The sequence below is a fragment of the Euprymna scolopes genome, chromosome 15, assembly GCF_053919585.1.
Source record: "Euprymna scolopes isolate OS-2025 chromosome 15, ASM5391958v1, whole genome shotgun sequence".
Taxonomy (NCBI): domain Eukaryota; kingdom Metazoa; phylum Mollusca; class Cephalopoda; order Sepiida; family Sepiolidae; genus Euprymna; species Euprymna scolopes.
In genome coordinates this window covers 29880483-29905306 of record NC_136496.1, presented here as the reverse complement: position 1 = coordinate 29905306, position 24824 = coordinate 29880483, and the positions used below count along the sequence as shown (strand labels likewise).

Here is a 24824-nt window from a genome sequence, read left to right as displayed (position 1 = left end):
CAATTGACCAGGCAATCTGTAATAAGAATCAGTCAATTTTCTGTCATTTTATATATATATATATATATATATATATATATATATATATACATACACCCACCTATGAAATTGATTTTTTTCTCGCTCTGACATTGATATTAAAAGCCTACCTTTTCTATTTAAAAATTATTAAAAACGAACTTATTAATATACTAAGTCATGCATATGCGAGCGACTTCATTTGCATATCCCATTGAAAAACGAGCGTTTTTTATTGCTCATAGTAATTGCATTTGACTATTACGCTTAATTCTTTTATGCACAGTTTCTACATTATGCATAATTGCGTAAAATTAAGGATAAAAGCGTTCTAGTACACAGACGTGTTTTTATATCAATATATCTATATCTATATATATATATATATATATATATATATATATATATATATATATATAGAGAGAGAGAGAGAGAGAGAGAGAGAGAGAGAGAAAGAGAGAGAGAGATTTATATAAAACGTGTGTGTGTGCTTTTTGCAAACCGTTTCTACCAAACTCCTCTCTAAATATTTGGTCCACAGATTTGAAACTTGATATATATATATATATATATATATATATATATATATTAAAAATATAAAAATAAGAAAACTATATCCCAAATTGTAGAGTGTTAATCAAATATATATTTGTTCTGTTTTTATAAAATGTGTTTTCTTGTTTCAAAATTAGTCAAAAATATTTTACTTTCTAAAACGCTAACATATTTGTTTACCAGTAATGTTTCAAGCAAGTTACCTCTCCGTTATATATATATATATATATATATATATATATATATATATATATATATATATATATAAGGTGTTTAGACCTCAGGAACACTTTCAATTTGATTTTTAGCCTGTAAATTGAAAAAAATAGTTTACCTTGACAGGTGTGAATCGAGTGATTCTGAGCATGCAATTGCTTGAATTTTCCTAAATTATAGCATTTTGTGTCTACCTGGCGATAGCTCAGACAGTAACGACGAAAGCTAAATAACAAATAAGTCAGAAGCACTGAATGTTTTGGTTAGATTCCAGGTTATGGCACCAAAGTCACAAGTTTTACCCCATTAACTGCGGAGATATTTTCTGCAACCTTGTTCCAACTGATTCCAAGTTCACAGTTCCAGGAAATTTGAATCAACCGTATATGTATATAGATGATTACATAAATCCGTAAAAAAATCAGAAGCGTAGTTGCAATTGTGTTTTATATTTATTCTATCTTTGCTTTTAGCTACTCTTCCGATCTTTGCGAATTTATGTAATCATGCCCATATTCTTTTTATTTTTTAAGTTTATAAGTTCTCATTCTTCTGGTGAGTCAGGGCGGAAAATATTTACAAATTGACATAATTATATGATTGTTTCTGCGCTATGAAGCAGGTGCTGTCAACAGTTGGACATTTTAACATGCTGAAAGAAATAAACGGTAAGATCAACAACATCTCGGAATTTGGAATATAGACTTTTTGTTATTTATTTGTATATATATAATATATTATACATACACACACACACAAATAAATAACAAAAAGTCTATATTCCAAATTCCAAGATGTTGTTCATCTTACCGTTTATTTCTAGAGTGGATGAAACGCGGAATATTCAGTGTAGCTTAATCGCCATATACATTTTATAACACACACACACACACATTATATATATATCTATATATGCGCACACAAGTACCTTATATATGAAGTTTCATGTCTGTAGATTAAAAACTCTTGGGGTTTGGTAGACAAAAATTTTTTAAAACAAACATATATACGCATACATACATATTCAGACACATCTGATTGAACACTGAGTTATTCGTTTTTCCGATCTTAATGGATAATTTTTCGATTTGCCGGGCGGTCTTTTTAATTTCAGTTGGTAACTTATACAGAATGTCGCCCAAAGGTTGTTGTTCGGTCATATTCTTCTCGGGCACTTTCTATCGGTGCATCTGATTATCTTCAGGTGCGATTGTTGTTGTTTTCGTTTTCTGTTTCTATGAAGCTTGATGTAATTATAGTTTTTTATGTTGTTTTTTTTTAATTGGTTATAAAAGGTATGAATTTAGTTACCCCTTTGAAGGTCTTCGAACCCACTCTAAAAATTCATACAACAACAACACTCTCCCGACGACTAACCTATCATTTAGCTGACAATAGTGCCATAAAACAACATCTAACATCCCACGATAAAAACCTATAGTCGCCCGACATTAGAAATATCTTAACTAACAATACTAAAATTTGATTTCTTAACAATTGCACACGACGACTAAAATTACTAGAAGCCATACTTACAAAAAATGACAGCCCTTTTTGAACTGGATCTCATTTCATACCGAGACAAATATACTAACAATATTTAATAACTAACTAGAAAAAATAAATAAATTATGCAATGAGAAAATCGAAATTAAAAATAAAATTAAAATAATTCGGCGCAACCCTCTTGCACCCACCTTTATAATAATAAAAAAAAACTATAATTACACCAAACTTCATAGAAAAAAAAAACGAAAACAACAACAATCGGTCCTACAGATCATCAGATGCACCGATAGAAAGTGCTCGAGAAGAATATGGCCGAAAAACAACTTTTGGGGCGTCATTCTGTATAAGTTACCTGCTGAAATTAAAAAGACCGCCCGGCTAATCGAAAAATTATCCATTAAGATCGGAAAAAAAGAATAACTCTGTCGTGCTCAATCAGGTGTGTCTGAATAATAACCTGCTATGAATATGAATATATATATATATATATATATATATATATATATATATATATATATATTTTAAAAGAGTTTTGTGTTTACTATAAATTTTTTACGCAAATATTATGCAAGTATAAATCATGTAGAATATCTGCATGAATATAATTACACGTAATAGTAAACTAAAGATGATCATCCCATAAGAAAACCGAAAAAAACTAATAGGGATTAATTAAAATGAATGTTTAAAAGAATATGCAAATTAGCTAGATCTTTTGCTAGTGAATGCAATTCCACGATCCATATATCAGAAAGTTGTATTTTCTTTTTAAATAAACAGAAAAAAGTGTTTTTAATATGAATATCAATATGAATATCAATACACACAAAAATATTTTTTTTAAATTATAGGAGTATAGATATATAAATATATATTCTACGTCCCAACGCAGTACATACGGCGCCTAGTATTCACAAAATCGTCAATCATTTTGTACTGACCAGGCTCATTTGTGTCATCAATGATTATGGCATAGAAATTTTCAGGTTTTATCTGAGAGCGTGTTAAAACTACTGGGGAGGGGTACACCTTCAGACTTCGTTAAGACATGTATCAAGTTGGTTGGTTGTTTTGTTTTACGGCATATCAACCTTTTTCAGGTTATTTAATGCCGAATCTAGTTATTTTGAGGAACGATTTTTAATGGAGTATATTGTTTTTTAAAGTCAGATTCTATTTAACCCATAGTTGGGACCCTAACAGGTACTACTACTACGGGTCAGAGTGGACCTGGGAGCAATGGCAATTAAAGGGTGGCTCCACACTCCCCAAGGCCCGTAAGGTCATATCCAGGACCATGTATCTAGGAGAATGAAATTTGATATAAAACCTAGGGTCTTCTGTCTGCTCTGTCCTTGTCATTCGATTGCATCGACTAAAATTATCAGTTGTTTCAAAAAGTGGGGGTGGTTCTACACAAGCCTTTACTACCATAAACAATTCATCTGCCTAAATTCCAGACAATTTAATTGTTGTGTAAATATCACATATTGAAATTGATGGGAGAATTATATATATATATATATATATATATATATATATATAAAAGAAAAGAAAGTAAAACTGTAAGTAATTAAATTTTTTGTTCAACTGAATACTCAAAAAAAAAATTTTTTCAAAGTCCTTATTCCACGGAGTTTCAGTTGAACAATAAATTTAATTGTAAACTTTAATTTGCAGGGTTCATTTCTTTTCTCGTATTGTGTTTGTATTGAGATTTTTATTTATTTGGGATTAATATATCAATATATAAATACTCGTATTTATATTAAATCGAAGTTTACCCTTGCTTGGATCAGGTCAAGTCTTCATTCCCTTTACTTTATTTATTATATATTCCAGGTATAAAGTATCAAAAAGTAATTAAAAAAAAAAGAAAAAAAATTAAATTTAACAACCTTGTTGATATTGCTCAATAAAAAGAGCACGATATTATTTTATTCAATTTAGGTAAACAACATTACCCCTGGTCGCTACAATAGACTTACTGTTTTAATCTAAAAATTTCTCCAGGCAACCATAGCCTCAGGTTGTTATGAAAAGAAAAACAAGAAGTCTTGCCTCAATAACAACCTATGGCTATGGTTGCCTGATGAAAATCTTTTTAGAATGAAACAGTAGATCTACTGTAGTGACAAATGGTAATTTTGTTTACCTAAATTGAATAAAATAAAATATGTGTGTAGGGGTGTATAAACCTGCAACCATTGGCTTCAATAAATTGGTGTGTGAATAACAAAGAATCTGATTGACGAACAGCAAACTCAGCATCACCTGAATATATAAAAATATGCAGTAACATCAATTCCAGGTGATAGCCTGATGAATCCTCATGAGAATGAAACGTGGAAAATTCTGTGTAGCTAAATTACCAATATACTATGCCACACACAAAATTACGCTTTTCTAATTAGGATTCAAAATTTTACCTAAAATTTGGTCAGTATATTCCTATTACTATTCTAACTAACATTTGGGATAGCAATTACAAAATCAGAATTTAAAAAGTTTATATTTAAGGAAAAATATAAATTAACAAACGCAGAATTATTGGATACACCTAAAATAAATCCCTTTTATAAAATAATTTTAGATGAATTTTGCTTTGTGTGTTGCAATAATGCAAGCGAGTTATCACTGACCAATCAGAGAGCTTTATATTAAAATAATTTTTATAAAATTCTTCCGGTTTGTGTTCACCTGCTTCAAAGTCAACCAGTGCATTTATAAAAATGACTAAAACGTAAGCGTTGTCAGTAGATATTCGTCAAAAAATCATTGATAAGCACAGATGAGGAAAAGGGTATCAAATAATATCAAGGGAACTTAGTCGAGCACTTAGTACAGTTGGAAACGTGATTAACACAGCAACACGGGTATGGTGGAAAAATGGCACTGCCTACAACAAAAAGAATATCGTTCCTGCGGTGAAGTTTGGCGGTGGTTCGATTATGATATAGTGGGAGGGGGGGTCATCCAACGGTACCGGTGAAGCAGAAATCCTCAATGGTAGAATGAATGGGTCTATGTACTGGGATATTCTGGAGAAAAACATCTGGAAATCTGCTGTTTTGTTGGGACATAATAGCAATTTCGTGTTTCAGGACCCCATTAATCCCAAACATACTGCCAAACTCATCAAAGAATGGCTTTAAAATAATGAAATTAACGTTCTTATTGGGCTCAGTCAATCTCCAGACAATTATAGCCAATTTAACATTTGTGGAAAATATTGAAGATCAATTTTCACAAGAGGAATCCACAAAATATCCAACAACTGGAAAAGTTTTGCAATGAAGAATGACGCAAAATATCTGCAAATCTTTGGAAAAAAAAAAAAAAACGTGGGCAACTATAGAAAGCGACTGGAACCTGTTAAACGCAACAAAGGCTATACAACCGAATATTAAATCAATGTATCCAATACTTTTGCGTTTGTTAATTTATATTTTTCCTTAAATATAAATTTTCTAAAATTTCATTTTGTAATTACTACTCCAAATATTAGTTAGAATAGCAACAGGAATATACTGACCAAATTTTAGTAAAGATTTTTAACCCTAATTTGAGTAATGAAGAAAAATGTAATGTATCCAATACATTTTTCGTGGCACTGTATATGAGCATGCAAGAGGCGTACATACATCCATTTGGGTCTATAATTTTGTGTACATACCTATATATTATGTGTCTATGCATGTTTGTATTATATAGATGTGTGTGTGTGTGTACCTCTTGTATTATATAGATGTGTGTGTGTGTGTGTGTGTACCTCTTGTATTATATAGATGTGTGTGTGTACCTCTTGTATTATATAGATGTGTGTGTGTGTACCTCTTGTATTATATAGATGTGTGTGTGTGTACCTCTTGTATTATATAGATGTGTGTGTGTGTACCTCTTGTATTATATAGATGTGTGTGTGTGTACCTCTTGTATTATATAGATGTGTGTGTGTGTACCTCTTGTATTATATAGGTGTGTGTGTGTGTACCTCTTGTATTATATAGGTGTGTGTGTGTGTACCTCTTGTATTATATAGGTGTGTGTGTGTGTGTACCTCTTGTATTATATAGGTGTGTGTGTGTGTGTACCTCTTGTATTATATAGGTGTGTGTGTGTGTGTGTACCTCTTGTATTATATAGGTGTGTGTGTGTGTGTGTGTGTACCTCTTGTATTATATAGGTGTGTGTGTGTGTACCTCTTGTATTATATAGGTGTGTGTGTGTGTACCTCTTGTATTATATAGGTGTGTGTGTGTGTACCTCTTGTATTATATAGGTGTGTGTGTGTACCTCTTGTATTATATAGGTGTGTGTGTGTACCTCTTGTATTATATAGGTGTGTGTGTGTACCTCTTGTATTATATAGGTGTGTGTGTGTACCTCTTGTATTATATAGGTGTGTGTGTGTACCTCTTGTATTATATAGGTGTGTGTGTGTACCTCTTGTATTATATAGGTGTGTGTGTGTACCTCTTGTATTATATAGGTGTGTGTGTGTACCTCTTGTATTATATAGGTGTGTGTGTGTACCTCTTGTATTATATAGGTGTGTGTGTGTGTACCTCTTGTATTATATAGGTGTGTGTGTGTGTACCTCTTGTATTATATAGGTGTGTGTGTGTGTACCTCTTGTATTATATAGGTGTGTGTGTGTGTGTGTACCTCTTGTATTATATAGGTGTGTGTGTGTGTGTGTACCTCTTGTATTATATAGGTGTGTGTGTGTGTGTGTACCTCTTGTATTATATAGGTGTGTGTGTGTGTGTGTGTACCTCTTGTATTATATAGGTGTGTGTGTGTACCTCTTGTATTATATAGGTGTGTGTGTGTGTACCTCTTGTATTATATAGGTGTGTGTGTGTGTACCTCTTGTATTATATAGGTGTGTGTGTGTGTACCTCTTGTATTATATAGGTGTGTGTGTACCTCTTGTATTATATAGGTGTGTGTGTACCTCTTGTATTATATAGGTGTGTGTGTACCTCTTGTATTATATAGGTGTGTGTGTGTACCTCTTGTATTATATAGGTGTGTGTGTGTACCTCTTGTATTATATAGGTGTGTGTGTGTACCTCTTGTATTATATAGGTGTGTGTGTGTACCTCTTGTATTATATAGGTGTGTGTGTGTACCTCTTGTATTATATAGGTGTGTGTGTGTACCTCTTGTATTATATAGGTGTGTGTGTGTACCTCTTGTATTATATAGGTGTGTGTGTGTACCTCTTGTATTATATAGGTGTGTGTGTGTACCTCTTGTATTATATAGGTGTGTGTGTGTGTACCTCTTGTATTATATAGGTGTGTGTGTGTACCTCTTGTATTATATAGGTGTGTGTGTGTACCTCTTGTATTATATAGGTGTGTGTGTGTGTACCTCTTGTATTATATAGGTGTGTGTGTGTGTACCTCTTGTATTATATAGGTGTGTGTGTGTGTACCTCTTGTATTATATAGGTGTGTGTGTGTGTACCTCTTGTATTATATAGGTGTGTGTGTGTACCTCTTGTATTATATAGATGTGTGTGTGTACCTCTTGTATTATATAGATGTGTGTGTGTACCTCTTGTATTATATAGATGTGTGTGTGTACCTCTTGTATTATATAGATGTGTGTGTACCTCTTGTATTATATAGATGTGTGTGTACCTCTTGTATTATATAGATGTGTGTGTGTGTACCTCTTGTATAATATAGATGTGTGTGTGTACCTCTTGTATAATATAGATGTGTGTGTGTACCTCTTGTATAATATAGATGTGTGTGTGTACCTCTTGTATAATATAGATGTGTGTGTGTACCTCTTGTATAATATAGATGTGTGTGTGTGTGTACCTCTTGTATAATATAGATGTGTGTGTGTACCTCTTGTATAATATAGATGTGTGTGTGTACCTCTTGTATAATATAGATGTGTGTGTGTACCTCTTGTATAATATAGATGTGTGTGTGTACCTCTTGTATAATATAGATGTGTGTGTGTACCTCTTGTATAATATAGATGTGTGTGTGTGTACCTCTTGTATAATATAGATGTGTGTGTGTGTACCTCTTGTATAATATAGATGTGTGTGTGTGTACCTCTTGTATAATATAGATGTGTGTGTGTGTACCTCTTGTATAATATAGATGTGTGTGTGTACCTCTTGTATAATATAGATGTGTGTGTGTGTACCTCTTGTATAATATAGATGTGTGTGTACCTCTTGTATAATATAGATGTGTGTGTGTGTACCTCTTGTATAATATAGATGTGTGTGTGTGTACCTCTTGTATAATATAGATGTGTGTGTGTGTACCTCTTGTATAATATAGATGTGTGTGTGTGTACCTCTTGTATAATATAGATGTGTGTGTGTGTACCTCTTGTATAATATAGGTGTGTGTGTGTACCTCTTGTATAATATAGATGTGTGTGTGTGTACCTCTTGTATAATATAGATGTGTGTGTACCTCTTGTATTATATAGATGTGTGTGTGTACCTCTTGTATTATATAGATGTGTGTGTGTGTACCTCTTGTATTATATAGATGTGTGTGTACCTCTTGTATTATATAGATGTGTGTGTACCTCTTGTATTATATAGATGTGTGTGTACCTCTTGTATTATATAGATGTATGTGTGTGTACCTCTTGTATTATATAGATGTGTGTGTGTGTACCTCTTGTATTATATAGATGTGTGTGTGTACCTCTTGTATTATATAGATGTGTGTGTGTGTACCTCTTGTATAATATAGATGTGTGTGTACCTCTTGTATTATATAGATGTGTGTGTGTACCTCTTGTATAATATAGATGTGTGTGTGTGTACCTCTTGTATAATATAGATGTGTGTGTGTGTACCTCTTGTATAATATAGATGTGTGTGTGTGTACCTCTTGTATAATATAGATGTGTGTGTGTGTACCTCTTGTATAATATAGATGTGTGTGTGTACCTCTTGTATTATATAGATGTGTGTGTACCTCTTGTATAATATAGATGTGTGTGTACCTCTTGTATAATATAGATGTGTGTGTGTGTACCTCTTGTATAATATAGATGTGTGTGTGTGTACCTCTTGTATTATATAGATGTGTGTGTACCTCTTGTATTATATAGATGTGTGTGTGTGTACCTCTTTTATTATATAGATATGTGTGTACCTCTTGTATAATATAGATGTGTGTGTACCTCTTATATTATATAGATGTGTGTGTGTACCTCTTGTATTATATAGATGTGTGTGTACCTCTTGTATTATATAGGTGTGTGTGTGTGTACCTCTTGTATTATATAGGTGTGTGTGTGTGTACCTCTTGTATTATATAGATGTGTGTGTACCTCTTGTATGATATAGATGTGTGTGTACCTCTTGTATTTGTGTATATTTCGAAATATTACTGTATTTTGCTTTTACCCTTTTTTTTTAAATTTCCTTATTTGGTCCAAGCTGAGAATTGGGCATCCTACCAGATGCCAAGTATTCACCAACTATTTCATACATTCTAACCGAGAGATCATTTTCAGATTTTAACTGTCCCTTTAAGTGCACTTGTTTGAATCTCTTGTGCTTGGTTCACCGGGTATAACCTGTGTATACATATATATGTTATACATGTTATATGCATTGTATACAAACACAGGGCTGGGAAAAATAGTGGAAATCAGGTGTTTTGATTATTTTTTCCAACGCGCGTGTGTGTGTGTGTGTGTGTGTGTGTGTGTGTGTGTGTGTGTGTCTGGTCACGAATAGGCTCCTATATGGTTGACCATTTTAAAAAACTGATTACATATAATGATAGATGTATCGAGACACAGGAATTGGTATGTTTGATCTGGCAGAACAGTGGTTTATTAAAATTGTGGGGTCTACGTTTACGCCTGGTCCACAAAGTATGGAAATAAAAAATTAAAAAAAAACAAAACAAAACGTTTACAAGTGTTTCTGATATAGATGTACATAATACTTTGATAAGAATGTTTTAACTTAAATAGGGATGGCATAATAAAATTGTGGGGTCTGCGTTCGCGCCTGGCCTCCATAGAATGGAAATAGGCACAAACTTTATTAAAGACTTTTCATATCTATCTGCGTAAGTATACTTTGATAATTATGTTTCAGTTTGAAGAAATATGGTATAATAAAATTATTGGGCGTTCGTTTGCATCTGACTTCCATAGAATGGAAATATGTCACAAAGTTTAACAAGGTTTTTTTAATATAGATCCACAGAATATTGTGATAAGTGTTTCAGTGTGAACAGGTATGGTATAATAAATTATGGGGTTTATCTATTTTATTTTTACTTTCATCATATTTTGCTTTGGTTTTGATACTCCCAAATTCGAAGTTATCTCTTTACAACCGTTCCTTTTCATAACCTATCATACTTTCATAAATCAGAGTCCATTTTCTGTGGGCTGTTTTTTAGCCCAGTCAACGACGGGTACTTTTTCTAGTATATATATATATATATATATATATATAAATTAAAAAGTGCATCTATAATAAAAACCTTCACCCAGAATTGTTAAACCGAGGTTCATCAAAAATCCTTTGTCCAAAAGTGAAATTTATTCATGTACTCCTGTAAATATTCATGAAGAGAAATTATTACATATGCATATATACTAAATGATGGAAAAAGTTTTAACTGAAACCTTAGCAAATATATTATGGGAAGGGGCGGTTGATGATGAGGGACAGTTGGGGTTCGGATGAAGGGAGAGGGAGTACAAATTGGAATTGACAAGAACGATAAGAAATTATTTTAAAAAAATAAAATAAAAAATAGGTAGTGTTGAAATGTTTCATTAAATAACATCCGGAAAGAAGATGAGGAATTTATTTTTATTTATTATTTTTTTTTTTTATTTAAAAAAAAAAAAAAAAAAAAAAATTCTAGAAATGTCCATCAAAAAAAAAAAATGTGATAATAAAAAGGAGATCTAACTGTTAAGGAAACTCCTCAACTCGCATCTCAAAATAATAAATAACTACATGACTGAATAAATAAATCTATATAAATAAAACAGTAGATGTATGTATGTGTGTGCGTAAATATTCAACCGATAAACTCTTAAACAGTACTATTAGGTACAAGACAATATTCAATAGAGAATTGGTTCTATAATAATAAATAGCGAATATGCACACATTAGAATATGTTTAATCGTATTTTCCGATACAAATCATTGAAATTAACAGGAAATAATAAAAATTACACCAAGGATGAATTATAAAGAATAAATTTCTCGTCTGGATGAATTAATAACGCGTACAGAAGTTGCCAAGTGTAAATGCAAAATGTTCATTTCAACATTCCGCTATATTTTTATTAGTTTTGCGCATGCGTAAACTAATCATAGCCAAAACTAGTTTAATTTTATAAATTTCTTACCTATCTGTTGGGTTAGCTCAAACGGTAGAGAGTGCAGTTGGAACGCTGAATATTTTGGTTTAGATTCTAGCTGATTTTTTACTTTGGAAACCACTACTGTATATTAGGCACAATATAATAATCAATACAGAATTGGCTCTGTAATAATAAATACGAAATATGTATGAATTAGAATATATTTAAGAATATTGTAAGGCCGAGCAAGGTCGCCCCCTCACTCTCTTACAAGTAAATGAATAAATAACAAGGGTTTTTTTTTTTTTAAAGTAAAAATGTCTTCATTTGCTTTTAAAAACAATTTCCGGTCTTAAGATACAAACATGAATCTTATTGCAGGCCCTGATTTACATGCCTCCCCACGAGTACACGGCTTGTGCACAATCATTTTATTTTTTTAACGTGGTGAAAATTCAGCTCCCGGTTTTGATCAAGAATTTTCTCTATATCCCCCTCAAAAAAAATAAATAAATAAAAAAATAAAATAAATAAATAAATAAGAAAATAAAAAGAAAACCCGTTTGATGGACGTATTTATGACAAAACGAAAATATAATATCATATTCCAAAAATCACGTAAAATAGATCAATTAGTTTTCATTTTAAATAAGAAAATCAAATATTATGAGTAAATAGAAACGCGGTTGTTTTGTCCGTCATTTTGAATAAAACATAAAAAACAAAGAGAGAAAACTCACCAATAATTCAAACTTACAACATTTACGTTGCAGTATCATTAATCGCTTAAAACTGTTTTATTTATACAAATAAACCACTGGTCAATGTACGTGGTTTTTGGAATATATTTTCTGTCTCGTCACCGGTAGTGTGCATTATATATATATATATATATATATATATATATATATATATATATATATATATATATATATATATACACACACACACACACACACACACTTCAGAATAATCTACTGGTATGCAAATCCAGTGATTTTCGGTCTTACAAAATATTATTAGATGTAATATTTTATATAAGACAATCCCAGCTAAATAAAATTGCTCAATATGCAAGATTGATCAAATGAATCAAAATTTAGGTATTTAAATTTTATTATTCGATTGTTACCTTGGAAGGATTACAAGACGCGTTGGATCTCTTACTCCGTGCTACCTCCGTACTACCAGGAATTTCCATTTCAAGATTTATCATTCATTTTGGATTTAAAGTACAATATCTTATTATTGCTTTTTTTTTAGCAAATAAAGTGAAAACCAATAAAGACATTAGCTAATATTTTTCCTCTGAGGAGATGAATAAGCATAGAAAACTCATGGTTAAGCAAATAGATTTATTCAATTGTATTTTTTTGTTTTTAAACAATAAAAATCTATATTTGAAGATTAACATAATTTAAATACGCACACACACACACACACGCACACAGAGGGGAGAACTTGAATGCCTACTGGGGAGAACGTGAATGCCTACTAGACACTGTCCTCGAGTGTCTAAGGTCTCTCTGTACAGGGGTTTGTCAGAACAATCTGGCATGAGGATACTTTTTCCATAGAAGTAAACCCTGACCAAATATTCAAAATCACATAGTATTCGCTGCCCAATTAAGATCTCCTCACTATGGCTACCCCACAGCTTTTCCGAGGAATGATGCAGCTTCTCCAAGTGATATTACCTCAAGTAATAGCACGAAGCTGGATACTCCACCAGACTAGATAAATTCTTGTCCTGGAATCCAGTAAGACCATGAAACCAAGATGAAAGATATACTACAACGTATAAAAATGTTTAATTGGGGAGAAGAAAATCCTGTTCTCAACTTTTCTACTAACTCAGTGTTTGAGAGATAAAGAACTTTAATGGAACATTCGAATATCTATGTATCTCATATAGACTTCAAATGTTAGCCCCAGGTTGTGGGCCCCTTGATTTCTGAGAACTTCGACTGAAGTAAAATAAAACAAAAATATATATATAAGGAACAAACCGAATTGTGTTCATCAACGTTTCGTCTTTATTTCGAGACTTCCTCTGGATGAAATAAAGACGAAACGTTGATGAACACATCACTCTGTTTGTTCCTTTTTATTTCTCTATTTTGTCGGAATACTATTTCCATTATTCTCATCATATATATCTTGGAAGTTTTTTTTTAATCTTAAAACTATACAAAAAAAAAAAAAAATTTAATTTTTATATTTTTATCATTCGTTAGAAAACTATTTCTTCAGTGTCATTTAATAACCTACACTCACTGCATCAACTTGCTCTTTCGAATTCACTATAGTACCAATGTAATTTAAGGGATCATCAGTTGTTTACCATGAAATACTGTTTCGGGGATATATATATATATATATATATATATATATATATACACGGGAAATAGGGAATAAGAAACCAGCTCCCTGAAAAGGGCTCCCTAGATTGGGATAAAGTAAAAATTGCCTCCGTCAGTGACAGAAAACAGAGATGAAGTGTAGCATCAGAACAGATACTACAACTTGTTCTTAGCCAAAAGGCTACGGAAGTAAAAGCATATGAAGTTTTTTCTTTCTCTCATCTATGTTTATTTGATATATTCGGTACTCATGCACTTATTGATCCGTGCTGAAATAATCACGTTATTATTTTAAAAAGCCATTCTTAACATGGGGAGGGGAGGGTGTTTTGTAGCTATTCTGTACTTTAAACTTACAATTGAATAAAAAAAAAAAAAAAGCATCATAAAACTTTAAACTTGGAAATACGATTTTAAAAAATTGCGCGGATAAGTAAGTGCATCTGTTTCAAGAAGTACAGTAAAAAAAAAAAAAAAAAAAAAAAAAAAAAAAAAAAAAAAAATGGAATGTATTTTCTGTCTCGTCACCGGTGCGACGGTGCGTACATCAGATACAGAAAAAGGTGTTTGTTCAGATGAAAAAAAACAAAAAGTGATTATTCGATTTATAAAAAAATAAAACTACTTGATTAATTTAAGCGATTTTGGTGTACGCTCATTTTCTTTATTAGCGTACACCAAAATCGCTTAGATTGATAAAGTAGGATGTGTTTTTGTTTTGTTTTTTGGGGGCTTTTTTTTTTCATATAGCGAATTTTCTTCTGCTGGGGCTCGAAACAGAGAAAGCTGCAACAGGTTGCCCTATTGCGACCTCTAAGGTCTGGAAGCACTAATGTGCGTCCAACCTCTCACTGCCGGAATGCCAATGCCAAACAAAAAAAAAAAACACTTCCCTATGCGGTATTCAGTCGCTTTAAATAGGAAGCAAGAAGGGAGGGGTTAACGTGAACTCACGTTCACGTGAATCACGCATGCCTAGAAATTAAAAGATGGCATGGCAGACGCCTAGAAAGGCCGACGCTTATCATAATTTCTCACATTTATAAATAAAACCATCCTTGAGCAATTAATGGAAATTTATAGGAATTACGATGATTATCAAATCTTATTCTAAATTATTGCTAAAGAGTATTTTAATGGGGGATGGTGGTGTAATTAGTGATGAATTTCAAAAGGGCGTCGCAAGATCGTTTTTTAGCCATTGAATTTGATTTTTTTTTTTTTTTTTTTTTTTTAATAAAACTGCTTGATCAATTTGCATGCATTTTGGGGTATACTATTTTCGTCCAATCATACGTTCACTATAAATATTTTGAGGCCGCCAGATGACAGGAAGAACCGGAAACGGTCGACAAATAGTTTTCTGGATATTAAGACATTTTTTTCCGGTGCTAATTCGCGCTATTTTTTAAATCGTATTTCCACGTTTAATTAAAGTTTTATTATATGTTTTTTTTATTCAATTGTAAGGTTAAAGTACAGAATATGTACAAAACACCCTCCCCTCCCTATGTTAAGAATGGCTTTTTAAATAACTTTATTATTTCAGCACGGATCACTCTCTGCATGAGTACCTTTTTTTTCCAATATATTACTTAATGAATTTCAGTGGTTGTCGTCATTCTTTACATGGAGGGGGTGGTACCAATTTGTGCTTTTTTTTTTTTTTTTTTTTTGTAATAAGTCTCTCCCGGTCGTTTCTGGTTATTCACTGCCGAGCACACCGAGTAACTACATGGAAATCGTGGGTCGATAAATGTAGAAGCATCTTTTTTTCTTAGGAGGTGCGCAAGCACAAATAATTAAGCGTGGCTGTCAGAAACTTGCGACAAGTCTACCACCTAATAGCAGACAGTACTACATTCAAAACTGGTTTTATTTAAAAAATAGTACGGATACACACCAATAACTCAGCAGTTGTTTTGCATGTGCATGAGAAAGTGACAATTTTTTCAAGAACGGATGGTCAAACGCATTCAAGATGGCCGCCATCACATTTTGCAAATTAGTCAAATTTTAACATTTATTTTGATAGTCCTACTTATACGCTACAAATATCATATACATTGTTTTGGGCACACAATGGAAAGTAAAGTTTACAGAGTCATTTTAAAAATAAGTGTAAAAAAATTTTTTTTTCTACAAAAAGAATTGCAACAGTCAGGGTCAACCAAGATGGCAGACGCACCTTTCTGAAATGGCTACAAAAGTCATGTGATAAAAAAAAAATCCCAAAATTTCTTTCAAAAAATAATAATAATAATAATAATAATCTTTCGTCATTTTTAAGAAGACAAATTTTAAAAGTTTACCTTTATATAATTATATTCCTGTGTATATATCACTAAACCTTGGATGATGATTGAAGGCATAAGAGGAGAAATTCCGACTCGATGTCAACAGAAAACGGTGTTAGCGAAAAAATAGGTTCCTTATATAAAATGCACCACCTTTTCATTACATATATTCCTTACTAAAAAAAAAATGAAGCTTTTCATATTTTCGAAATAATATCAAACCACGTCGGTGAATAATTATTTTTGTAAGAAAAATATTACAAATTTACTATACTCTTATATTTTTGAAATAAATTCAATTTCATTTGTTCAAAATATTAAAAAAAAAAAACTTTATTTTTTTAAATCTTATATTTCCGAAATAAAGTTAATTTCATTAAATAGTTTTATAATATAAAAAAATCCATTGTTTTTATATAAAAAAGTAAATACTTAAAACACCAATTCTTCCGAAATAAAAAAAAGATAAAAACTTTTAATACTTTTAGTTATTTATTTGCTTCCCCACCGAGCAAACCAGGTACAAGGCCGTTTTGTAATGTGGTGATTGAGGAGAGGGGGACCAGGTCCCTCGAGAGGGGACTGGATAGTGACAATTGGTATGAAGAGCAATGGTCTGATATGTTGGGTTGCCTCCACATATAACTTTGATTCTGATAGGCTCATAAGAGTAGTGGTTGATGAACAAAAATCAGATGCCTGCAGTATTAATGCTGGAGTCCCTCAAGGGTCCATCATGGGCCGAACTCTCTTCCTGATCTACATCAATGATCTCCCTAAACACATACTTAAATCATTCGTTGACATCTATGCTGATGACACGACCATCTACGGCAACACATCAAAGGCTGTAAATGACAAAGCTCTCTCTGATTCTCTCTCCTCTGATCTCGAGCGCGTGGTTCAGTGGGGGAAGACGTGGCTGGTTACCTTTAATGCATCTAAAACCAAACTCCTATCTTTACATCATCAACGCTCTGATCCCTATCTGGCATCAATTGAAATGGATGGCTCTCGTCTAGGAGAAGCCCCATGTTTGGACAAACTTCTGGGCTTGACCTTCACTCCTAATCTGAAATGGAACACGTACATCAAGTCTGTTGCCAAGGTCGCTGGAAAGATGGGATGGTGGGATCCTTCTACCGCTCCAGAAAATATCTCACTACTGATGCAATTCTCTATCTATATAAAAGCCAAGTACGTCCAAGGATGGAATACTGCTGCCATATCTGGGCAGGAGCTGCTAAAAATAGCCTATCCTGCCTTGGCAGAGTACAAAATAGACTCCGTGGCTTAGTGGGAGATGCCCTTTTCTCTTCCTTGCAACCTCTCTCCCACAGAAGAGATGTTGCAAGCCTATATTTGTTTTATCGTTATTTCCATGGCAGGTGCTCGTCTGAACTCCAATCTCTGGTCCCCCCTCGCCAATCTTTTACGAAAAACACCCGTCTAGTTTAATCTACTGTCAAAGACTTTCCCCACTCTTTATCTATGCCTAAATCAAAACGTAGATTCCATGAACAAAGCTTCTTTCTTAGAACTGCACGCCTGTGGAACTCTGTTCCATCTGCCTGCTTCCCACCTGACTACAACCTGGATGTCTTCAAGTCTAACGTAAACAAATTCCTGATGAACCGCCCCCTTAAGTAGACACTTTATTAAATCTCCACACTAACGTACTGTATTTACAATAACCCTTATCCCTGAGTGTCTTCCGGGCCTTGATAAGTGGTGACCACCTTGTAAAAAAAAAAAAAAAAAAATCTGCCGGAACAGATACTACAAAATTGTTTAATACTTTTATTTGGTGTTGTAAACGTTTATTTTTTAACCACAACCGGAAGTAACGGGAAGTATTTTACATCCGAGACATATTTTTTGTCTAACACCGTCTTCTTTTGTTACGGCCTAATTTTATCTTTCTTGTCAATTTCATCTTTACATTTTAGAGAGGGGGGGCATAAAAAATAACGCAAGTAAAAGTAAAATGATAGGGGTAGTAGTGAGAGGAGGCAAATAATGTAAATAATACGAGGGAGAGGGGAGGGATCGAAAAGAGAGAAATGGGGGATAATAAAAAAAAGCAAGAAGAGAGGATAGTAAAGAAAAAGAGAGGGTGGGAGAGAAAGAGAAGTTGGAAAAGAGAGAAAGAGGAGAATAAAAAGAAGGAAAAGAAATAAAAATGAAGAAAAAGAAAAAAAATGAAGAGAAAAACGGTGAAGAAGAAAAATAAAATTAAATAATCTCGAAAAATCTCCAAGGTTACAAAATATAAAAAAACGAGTACCTCATCCTAGCATGTAGGCGATTCAGAAGTAAATTTAAATGCATTATCAAGGCTTAAGTAGACTTTAATTAATAAAATTACATAACAATATATTTATTTTTACCCTTAATTTTTTTTTTTAAATGTTTGATTGTCGCACAAGACATAATAGGAATTACAGGGTGGAATGACTAAATTGTCGCCATAGAAAAGACGCCCGATTCCATTTCCGTTCGATGAAAACCGGTTTTATTTTTTATTTTATTTATTGATTTATTTATTTTTTTATTTATTTTTTTTTTTGCAGACCATCTACTAGTTGGCCAGTTGTGTACAAATCTATAATGTCTGAAAGTGGCACAATGTTCAACGAGAAAGATCGGAGATGCGCCGCTATACTACTCATGCTCTCTGACAATCCAAGTCATGACAACAGAACCATTTCCAGCACCCTTAAAATGCGTTGCTGGATTACCATGAATAACAGGGACGTGTTCAGGGCGATAAAAACAAAGTTTCCGGTCACGGTTATGGTCTTTGGTGTGGTTTTAAGTGAGGGCCACATCATGCTACCTCACATCTTCGAAGTCGGCTTGAAAATCAACATTAAAGTGTACCTGGATGTGCTCAAAAGTGCGGTGATACCCTGGTGCAATCAGGTGGCCGCTGGCAGAGTTTGGGTGTGGCAGCAGAGCTCGGCGCTGGCCCACAAGTCCAAAGACATCCAGGTGTGGCTTCAGAAGTAATGCTACACCTTTGTACACTTCTCTCACTGCCCCCACCTTCTCCCCGGATCTGGACCCACTGGACTACTTCATTTGGTCATACGTCGAGAACATCATCAACATGACCTCCCACAACACCAAAGTCAGCCTGATCGCTGCCATCCGCCGAGTATTCGCAGAGCTCCAGCCAGCGCTTGTGGAAAAGACATGCTTCTAGTTCCGGACCTGTATCAAAGCGATGATTGAGGCTGAAGGCGGCTACATTGAATAGATGTCAGCTCTACTACATAATCACGTTACCTGATTTGTATTTTTGCAATAAAAGTTTTAAAATAAAGCTTTAGAAGTAATAAAGATTAAAAGAAGTTTCAATTATACCAGTCATCATAGGAGCAACTGGGCTTATGAAAAAGAACTTTAAAAAGTACATAGCAAGCATACCCGGTGAACCAAGTGCAAGTGAAATACAAACGATTGCACTGAAAGGGACGGCTAGAATCCTGAAAAGATCTCTTGGTTGGACTCACTAAAATAGGGGTAAATGTCAGACATCTGGTTGGATGTCCCATCCCCTAGAAGAAAAAGTTTAAGAAAAATGAAAAAAAAAAGAGAAAAGAATGAAAAGAATGAACGTTTGCAAATATGTAAAAAAAAAAAAAAAAATGATCTCATGTGAAGAATGCTTTGGTAATAGAGGGGTGCATGCTTGGTCCGAAAAAATTATCACGCTTTTTATCGTGGATAGATTTGCTATGCCAGCAACTGTTTTCTGATAGCTTTTATTGTCATGCAGCCAAACAGACATCTGTAACGGAGTGCGGACGCGCGTATGGCGGCTGTATGCAAATGTCGAGCATTACTAATTGTGGTGATATTCCCTTTATAATGAACTATTCCAATCTTTTTATCCTTTTTTTATTGTCTTCCACTGATAATAAAGATATATATATATATATATATATATATATATATATATATATATAGAAAAGGAGATAAATAGATAGAGAGAGAGACAGACAGACAGATTGTAAGAGAGCGCGGTCTCACATATGGTGGCTGCATGCAACTGTCAAGCCATGTGTAAAATGGCGTCACAGCGAGGAAGAAAAGAAAAAGATATAAAAAGAAGAACGTGTGCGCAGACTGAGGACAGGGATCATGTTTGAGAGGATCACAATCATGTTAGAGACGTGGGTGACGTCGCAGCCATAGCGAGAAATCACGCGTGGAGGAAGCATGAGGAATAAAAAAACTTTTCTAAAAACCGGAAAAAGCGAGTTCAAGTTTTTTTCTCTTCTTTTCTTCTGCCTCTTGCGACGTGTTAACATATTAACAATAATGTTACATATCAACCGCAGTAGCAACAATGAAAACAGAGGCTAGATCTTTAAACATTTAAGTATATATAGGTTAGATTACGTGATCCCGAAGGAAGTAGTGATTGGCTATAACTTTTGCCAAATCCACGTGACCCACAAAAAAACAAGGAAAGAAAACTACACTAACCAATAGATGATTAGTTTATATTCATTATATTATTATATGCTTGGTTATCTCCCACTTTGCCATAAGGACTCAGACAGACATATGCACAGACTTGGAGTCTATATTCGAAGCACCCTCCCCTGGCTAGAGAAACAAAACTTGAACCAGATAACCAGGCCTTTATGTGCTTTAGACTTAACATGCAACATAACATTAGTTACTTATATTTTCTCTACCGCTCTCCCTCGACCCAGGACTATAAGCTAATCAACCAAGTCTCTGACAGCATAGATACAACACTCCCTCGATGCTAGTGCACAAGTGCATGTATTTGGTAACTTCAATATCCACCACAGCAATTGGCTTGGATTCTCTACTTACACAGACGCAGCTGGTAGCATAACACATAGCTTCTCTATATCTCATTCCTTATCACTGACGGTTACGTTTCCGATACGTTTTCTAGATCAGCAAGATCAACAAGCCTCATTTCTAGATCTATTTCTGACCGCAGTTCCCGATAATTGTGTAACGATGCCCACAGCCCACTCAAGAATGCTGATCATGCTGTGATAATAGTCGAAATCGCTCTTAATTCTCGACCCAAACTGAAGAGCCATTGCTCAAAACGACAAGGTATTATAAGAAGGCTTACTGGAAAGTCATCAGGGATCTCATCAGAGATATTCCATGGGGAAATATGTTTTCTCTTCCTGCTGAACAGTGTGCATATGAGACCACTGAATTGTTCAAAACGGCAATTGAAGCCCATGTTCCCAAGGAAATGCTATAGCAAACCTCACTTTCCCCAATGTTTTACTTCTACTTGTGCAGCTGCCATTGCTCAAAGGCAGCATGCATACTGCAAATTTAACCGACAGAAGTATATAGAAGCTAGAAGTAATTGTAAGAAAGAAATAGCGACAGCTAAGAGAGAATATACAGAAACCATCAGAAAACACATCTAGGCACAGAAATTTGGAACGCCTGATTTCTGGAAAATCTACGATAGTGTAGTAAATAATAGGCAATCAACAATTCTCCCACTATCCAATAATCATGAGGTTGTTTGCACGGAAACCGAGAAGGCTAACATGCTTGCCAGTTGGTTTGTCTCAAACTCAACATTGCACCCAGCACCCCCCCCCGACTTTTCTTTGCAGACTCACGCCACACTGAATAATCTGAAAATTACCTCTTCTCAGATGCATGATATCATAAAAAACCTAGACACCTCAAAAGCATGCGGACCTGATCTCATCCCAGCAGTGCTATTAAAATAAATGTTTTGCTGAGATTGTTCCAGTCCTCTCCAAACTTTACAACAAATGCCTTAATGAATCTTGCTTTCCTGACTGCTGGAAAACTGCTTCTCTGGTACCAGTTTACAAGAATTCTGGCCAAAGAACTGTCCCATTAAATTATCACCCCATTAGCCTCCTCCCGTTTTTCACCAAAATATTTGAGTCCATAATTAATCAAGCTCTAGTCCATCACTTTACAGCTGCTAAATTTCTGACCAACAATATGGATGTAGACTACAGCATATATCCTAACTAATCTCTGAACATATATATATAATACACTGGATAATTCAGGGAAGGGTAGAGAGGTAGCCCTAGATATATCTAAGGCTTTTGTCAGGGTATGGCACGATGATCTTTTCAGGAAAATCAGATCATACAGCATCATTGAACGAATACTTAACATAATTAAATCCTTCTTAAATAAGAGAAGAATCCAGGTTGTCCTCGACGGTCGTACATCTAAACAATATAATATAAATGCGGAAGTACCTCAGGGGTATATCCTCGGACCTTTATTATTCTTGATATTCATAAATGATCTCCCTGATAAAATTGTCTCTGAGATGGGTATATTTGCTGATGACACCAGGCTCTATAACAGGCGCGAGGGGAAAACAAATGAACACATATCTAAGGAAATGGCAGAAACACTAGTAGCTGACGTCCAATTTGTAGTGGAATAGAGACAAAAGTGGATGGTAACATGCAAAGCTACAAAGACTAAGCTTGTTTGCTTCAATAATTACAGGAAATCTTCTCAACCACCAATAGTTATGGCTAAAGGCACATTATCTGAAAATACTTCTTTCAAGCGCCTCGGCTTAATGTTTACAGGGAACATAAGTTAGAACAGATACATCGAGAGAATTTTCAGGGCCGCTGCGAGGAAGGTGATCTCTATCTCTACTATGCTAGAAAATTAATTATGCCTGAAAACATCCTATACCTCTACAAAGCCACCATTCCCCCATGTATGGAGTATTGTTGTCACTTTTGGGCTGGTGCATCTTTTTTTTTTTTTTTTACACAGTGATCACCACTTATCAAGGCCTGGAAGCCACTCAGGGATAAGGGTTATTGCAAGTACATTACGTTAGTGTGGAGATTTGATGAAGTGTTTAATTAAGGGGGCGGTTCATTAGGAATTTGTTAACGTTGGACTTGAAGACATCCAAGTTGTAGTCCGGTGGGAAGCAGGCAGACGGAACAGAGTTCCACAGGCGTGCAGTTCTAAGAAAGAAGCTTTGTTCATGGAATCCGCGTTTTGATTTAGGCACAGATATAGAGTGGGGGAAATTTTTCACAGTGGATTCAGCTAGACGGGTGTTTTTTGTGAAAGATTGGCGAGGGGGGACCGGAGATTGGAGTTCAGACGAGCACCTGCTACTAGTCTCTCGCTCCTGGACAGGGTTCAAACGAGAGTCACCGACCTAATAGGTCCTGAACTGTCATCCAACCTTCAACCTCTGTCCCATCGAGGAAATTTTGCATCTCTGCCTTTTCTATAAGTATTTTAATGGTAGATGCTCTGACGAACTACAGGCCCTTGTACCCCCTCCATGTAAATACCCCGACAAACCCGACACTCAGCAAAATCTCACCCGAACACAGTAGCGATCCCTAGATGTTAGAAGGCCTTCTACTTTAATAGTTTCTTCCCCAGAACTGCTAGGCTTTGGATTTCCCTTCCTGGTTCCTGCTTTCCCAACTGTATTGACATGCAAAAGTTCAAGTGTAATGTGACCAGATAACTTACTGCTCGACTCCCTACGACTTAGCCCCCTACATCAAAGTGGCACTGTGCCCTGCTTGGGGTTAAAATGGAATTTAAAAACAATTTGAACAAATTCCAATTCTAGTAGCATAATTGGGGTGCTGTATCTATATTTTGTCCTGACATTACTTTATACAAAGATTAGAATAAAAAGCAAGAATTTTTTTTTTTAATGAAGATTAATTAGATATGTAGCAAGATTATAAATCGCTCGATCAAACACCACAAAAAGAATTTCTCAAATAAAATAATTTAATTACTGTCTTTCAATAAAAGCGGTAATATCCTTTGGTTTATGATATTTTGGAAGAGCTTTTAAATTCTTTTGATAGGAAAATAATTGATCATTTCATTTTTGTGTCATTTTCAATCATCTGACACTGCAAAAAAAAAATCACACAGGTACACACAGATATATAAGCATAAACATGTTCACATGTACGCACTCCATCCAATTTTACACTGAAATAAATTTAAAGCATAGATTATGTATTTTAAATATTCTTTGCTAAAAGACTGTTAACTGTGTGTGTGCGTGTGTGTGTGTAAGTACTAGCAGGCCATAAAATACTTATAAATATTATATTTTAATTCATACAGAAACTGAGACATGTGCATGAGAGTATTGTTTTTTTTTCTATTCAGTCCTTGTAAGTAAAACAAAAAAAAAAAAATACTCGAGCTGAGATCGAAACCAAAACCTAAAGACAGTGAGTCAAGTACAAGCATGGTGCTGAACTCAATTTTAAATATAGATAACATATACTTAGATATACACAGAAAATTTTGGACAAATTTGGTAAAATAGTCCCCAAAATGGAGTGTTTTTATTAAGCCTAAAAGAGCCCCTGGGGCACACCCAAGAGTTATCGCGAAGTATAGACAAACAAAATTATAAAGAAATCAGTTAGTACCAACTTTTCAGAAAGTTTTATAAAAAATCCAAGGCATCAATTTTTTTT

General features: G+C 34.1%; 1 protein-coding gene across 3 annotated transcripts in view; it reads right to left on the bottom strand.

Annotated features, from left to right (window-relative positions):
* LOC145293760 (uncharacterized) overlaps positions 1 to 24824 on the bottom strand; it is a 631027-nt gene that overhangs the window by 268409 nt on the left and 337794 nt on the right. For 2 of the 3 annotated variants that reach the window (XM_080140269.1, XM_080140270.1), the window contains exon 1: positions 16321 to 16409. The exons of the other annotated variant lie outside the window; for it this stretch is intronic. The gene's annotated coding sequence lies outside the window, so the exon portion shown is untranslated. Of the gene's footprint in view, positions 1 to 16320; positions 16410 to 24824 lie in introns of those variants that run through there. 3 annotated transcript variants of the gene reach the window in all.